The following is a 6,000-nucleotide window of genomic DNA, read 5'->3' on the forward strand; positions in this document are numbered from 1 at the left end:
GGCCATTTTGGGACGCTCATTGGACTTGTTTAATGCAATGCACCTTTGTATTTTCACATGCATTCGCTTCATGCTGTAACCACTGTGCATAAAAATTTGTAAACATGGCATACAGTGTATCCTTTGGTGTCTAAGTCATGTTTCCCATATTTTCCCTTCCCAGATACAAGCCAGTTTGAGTGTTTGGGGCACTTTTTAGCTAAAATCATCCTACAGGGCCTAACTGCATATGCTAAAGCCTGCCTATTTTGAATGGTGTAGTGGCCCCTGCAACCTCCAAAAATATAAGGACTTACTTCCCCAATAACCTGCTAACTCACCCCTGAAATACATACTTATTCACCCAATTTTGTTCATTGGACTCATTTCTCATTTGAAATGCCCATTTTTGGGGGGCCAGAAATGTGCGTCTTTAAAAGGTGATTTCTACGATACCCCACTTTTGCGCGTCGGACCTCAACTTTTCCCGTAAACGCAGAAAAACCGCAATTTTCAGGAGAAACGAGACAGACATCCCCTCCCTCTGCCACCCACCCGCCCAACTGAAAGCCAGCCATTAGACATGCACAGATAGTTCTGAGGGTCTTTCTGTGATGTCATAAAGGGCCTGCTGATCAATGGGCAGCTTTCTGATTGGCTGCTGTATTTGATTGACAGATGGAAGCTGGCAGCTGATTGGCTGTCTAGCCTAAAGTGCTTTACACACCTCCCTGATGGTACCACTGGCTAAGACTCCACCTCAGCTCATTGGATAATGAAAAATTTAGAACAATTGATGGATGAAAGCAGGCAGGCCGGCCATTTTGGGACGCTCATTGGACTTGTTTAATGCAATGCACCTTTGTATTTTCACATGCATTCGCTTCATGCTGTAACCACTGTGCATAAAAATTTGGAAACATGGCATACAGTGTATCATTTGGTGTCTAAGTCATGTTTCCCATATTTTCCCTTCCCAGATACAAGCCCGTTTGAGTGTTTGGGGCACTTTTTAGCTAAAATCATCCTACAGGGCCTAACTGCATATGCTAAAGTCTGCCTATTTTGAATGGTGTAGTTGCCCCTGCAACCTCCAAAAATATCAGGATTTACTTCCCCAATAACCTGCTAACTCACCCCTGAAATACATACTTATTCACCCTATTTTGTTAATTGGACTCATTTTTCATTTGAAATGCCCATTTTTGGGGGGCCAGAAATGTGCGTCTTTAAAAGGTGATTTCTAGGATACCCCACTTTTGCGCGACGGACCTCAACTTTTCCCGTAAACGCAGAAAAACCGCAATTTTCAGGAGAAACGAGACAGACATCCCCTCCCTCTGCCACCCACCCGCCCAACTGACAGCCAGCCATTAGACATGCACAGATAGTTCTGAGGGTCTGTCTGTGATGTCATAAAGGGCCTGCTGATCAATGGGCAGCTTTCTGATTGGCTGCTGTATTTGATTGACAGATGGAAGCTGGCAGCTGATTGGCTGTCTAGCCTAAAGTGCTTTACACACCTCCCTGATGGTACCACTGGCTAAGACTCCACCTCAGCTCATTGGGTAATGAAAAATTTAGAACAATTGATGGATGAAAGCAGGCAGGCTGGCCATTTTGGGACGCTCAGTGGACTTGTTTAATGCAATGCACCTTTGTATATTCACATGCATTCGCTTCATGCTGTAACCACTGTGCATAAAAATTTGGAAACATGGCATACAGTGTATCATTTGGTGTCTAAGTCATGTTTCCCATATTTTCCCTTCCCAGATACAAGTCTGTTTGAGTGTTTGGGGCACTTTTTAGCTAAAATCATCCTACAGGGCCTAACTGCATATGCTAAAGCCTGCCTATTTTGAATGGTGTAGTGGCCCCTGCAACCTCCAAAAATATCAGGACTTACTTCCCCAATAACCTGCTAACTCACCCCTGAAATACATACTTATTTACCCAATTTTGTTCATTGGACTCATTTCTCATTTGAAATGCCCATTTTTGGGGGTCCAGAAATGTGCGTCTTTAAAAGGTGATTGCTACGATACCCCACTTTTGCTCGTCGGACCTCAACTTTTCCCGTAAACGCAGAAAAACCGCAATTTTCAGGAGAAACGAGACAGACATCCCCTCCCTCTGCCACCCACCCGCCCAACTGAAAGCCAGCCATTAGACATGCACAGATAGTTCTGAGGGTCTGTCTGTGATGTCATAAAGGGCCTGCTGATCAATGGGCAGCTTTCTGATTGGCTGCTGTATTTGATTGACAGATGGAAGCTGGCAGCTGATTGGCTGTCTAGCCTAAAGTGCTTTACACACCTCCCTGATGATGCCACTGGCTAAGACTCCACCTCAGCTCATTGGGTAATGAAAAATTTAGAACAATTGATGGATGAAAGCAGGCAGGCCGGCCATTTTGGGATGCTCAGTGGACTTGTTTAATGCAATGCACCTTTGTATTTTCACATGCATTCGCTTCATGCTGTAGCCACTGTGCATAAAAATTTGGAAACATGGCATACAGTGTATCATTTGGTGTCAAAGTCATGTTTCCCATATTTTCCCTTCCCAGATACAAGCCAGTTTGAGTGTTTGGGGCACTTTTTAGCTAAAATCATCCTACAGGGCCTAACTGCATATGCTAAAGCCTGCCTATTTTGAATGGTGTAGTGGCCCCTGCAACCTCCAAAAATATCAGGACTTACTTCCCCAATAACCTGCTAACTCACCCCTGAAATACATACTTATTCACCCAATTTTGTTCATTGGACTCATTTCTCATTTGAAATGCCCATTTTTGGGGGGCCAGAAATGTGCGTCTTTAAAAGGTGATTTCTACGATACCCCACTTTTGCTCGTCGGACCTCAACTTTTCCCGTAAACGCAGAAAAACCGCAATTTTCAGGAGAAACGAGACAGACATCCCCTCCCTCTGCCACCCACCCGCCCAACTGAAAGCCAGCCATTAGACATGCACAGATAGTTCTGAGGGTCTGTCTGTGATGTCATAAAGGGCCTGCTGATCAATGGGCAGCTTTCTGATTGGCTGCTGTATTTGATTGACAGATGGAAGCTGGCAGCTGATTGGCTGTCTAGCCTAAAGTGCTTTACACACCTCCCTGATGGTACCACTGGCTAAGACTCCACCTCAGCTCATTGGATAATGAAAAATTTAGAACAATTGATGGATGAAAGCAGGCAGGCCGGCCATTTTGGGACGCTCATTGGACTTGTTTAATGCAATGCACCTTTGTATTTTCACATGCATTCGCTTCATGCTGTAACCACTGTGCATAAAAATTTGGAAACATGGCATACAGTGTATCATTTGGTGTCTAAGTCATGTTTCCCATATTTTCCCTTCCCAGATACAAGCCCGTTTGAGTGTTTGGGGCACTTTTTAGCTAAAATCATCCTACAGGGCCTAACTGCATATGCTAAAGCCTGCCTATTTTGAATGGTGTAGTTGCCCCTGCAACCTCCAAAAATATCAGGATTTACTTCCCCAATAACCTGGTAACTCACCCCTGAAATACATACTTATTCACCCTATTTTGTTAATTGGACTCATTTCTCATTTGAAATGCCCATTTTTGGGGGGCCAGAAATGTGCGTCTTTAAAAGGTGATTTCTAGGATACCCCACTTTTGCGCGACGGACCTCAACTTTTCCCGTAAACGCAGAAAAACCGCAATTTTCAGGAGAAACGAGACAGACATCCCCTCCCTCTGCCACCCACCCGCCCAACTGACAGCCAGCCATTAGACATGCACAGATAGTTCTGAGGGTCTGTCTGTGATGTCATAAAGGGCCTGCTGATCAATGGGCAGCTTTCTGATTGGCTGCTGTATTTGATTGACAGATGGAAGCTGGCAGCTGATTGGCTGTCTAGCCTAAAGTGCTTTACACACCTCCCTGATGGTACCACTGGCTAAGACTCCACCTCAGCATATTGGGTAATGAAAAATTTAGAACAATTGATGGATGAAAGCAGGCAGGCTGGCATATTTGGGACGCTCAGTGGACTTGTTTAATGCAATGCACCTTTGTATATTCACATGCATTCGCTTCATGCTGTAACCACTGTGCATAAAAATTTGGAAACATGGCATACAGTGTATCATTTGGTGTCTAAGTCATGTTTCCCATATTTTCCCTTCCCAGATACAAGTCCGTTTGAGTGTTTGGGGCACTTTTTAGCTAAAATCATCCTACAGGGCCTAACTGCATATGCTAAAGCCTGCCTATTTTGAATGGTGTAGTGGCCCCTGCAACCTCCAAAAATATCAGGACTTACTTCCCCAATAACCTGCTAACTCACCCCTGAAATACATACTTATTCACGCTATTTTGTTCATTGGACTCATTTCTCATTTGAAATGCCCATTTTTGGGGAGCCAGAAATGTGCGTCTTTAAAAGGTGATTTCTACGATACCCCACTTTTGCGCGTCGGACCTCAACTTTTCCCGTAAACGCAGAAAAACCGCAATTTTCAGGAGAAACGAGACAGACATCCCCTCCCTCTGCCACCCACCCGCCCAACTGAAAGCCAGCCATTAGACATGCACAGATAGTTCTGAGGGTCTGTCTGTGATGTCATAAAGGGCCTGCTGATCAATGGGCAGCTTTCTGATTGGCTGCTGTATTTGATTGACAGATGGAAGCTGGCAGCTGATTGGCTGTCTAGCCTAAAGTGCTTTACACACCTCCCTGATGATGCCACTGGCTAAGACTCCACCTCAGCTCATTGGGTAATGAAAAATGTAGAACAATTGATGGATGAAAGCAGGCAGGCCGGCCATTTTGGGACGCTCATTGGACTTGTTTAATGCAATGCACCTTTGTATTTTCACATGCATTCGCTTCATGCTGTAACCACTGTGCATAAAAATTTGTAAACATGGCATACAGTGTATCATTTGGTGTCTAAGTCATGTTTCCCATATTTTCCCTTCCCAGATACAAGCCAGTTTGAGTGTTTGGGGCACTTTTTAGCTAAAATCATCCTACAGGGCCTAACTGCATATGCTAAAGCCTGCCTATTTTGAATGGTGTAGTGGCCCCTGCAACCTCCAAAAATATCAGGACTTACTTCCCCAATAACCTGCTAACTCACCCCTGAAATACATACTTATTCACCCAATTTTGTTCATTGGACTCATTTCTCATTTGAAATGCCCATTTTTGGGGGGCCAGAAATGTGCGTCTTTAAAAGGTGATTTCTACGATACCCCACTTTTGCGCGTCGGACCTCAACTTTTCCCGTAAACGCAGAAAAACCGCAATTTTCAGGAGAAACGAGACAGACATCCCCTCCCTCTGCCACCCACCCGCCCAACTGAAAGCCAGCCATTAGACATGCACAGATAGTTCTGAGGGTCTGTCTGTGATGTCATAAAGGGCCTGCTGATCAATGGGCAGCTTTCTGATTGGCTGCTGTATTTGATTGACAGATGGAAGCTGGCAGCTGATTGGCTGTCTAGCCTAAAGTGCTTTACACACCTCCCTGATGGTACCACTGGCTAAGACTCCACCTCAGCTCATTGGATAATGAAAAATTTAGAACAATTGATGGATGAAAGCAGGCAGGCCGGCCATTTTGGGACGCTCATTGGACTTGTTTAATGCAATGCACCTTTGTATTTTCACATGCATTCGCTTCATGCTGTAACCACTGTGCATAAAAATTTGTAAACATGGCATACAGTGTATCATTTGGTGTCTAAGTCATGTTTCCCATATTTTCCCTTCCCAGATACAAGCCCGTTTGAGTGTTTGGGGCACTTTTTAGCTAAAATCATCCTACAGGGCCTAACTGCATATGCTAAAGCCTGCCTATTTTGAATGGTGTAGTTGCCCCTGCAACCTCCAAAAATATCAGGATTTACTTCCCCAATAACCTGCTAACTCACCCCTGAAATACATACTTATTCACCCTATTTTGTTAATTGGACTCATTTCTCATTTGAAATGCCCATTTTTGGGGGGCCAGAAATGTGCGTCTTTAAAAGGTGATTTCT

Source organism: Crinia signifera, chromosome 6 (assembly GCF_055691185.1).
Source record: "Crinia signifera chromosome 6, ASM5569118v1, whole genome shotgun sequence".
NCBI lineage: Eukaryota > Metazoa > Chordata > Amphibia > Anura > Myobatrachidae > Crinia > Crinia signifera.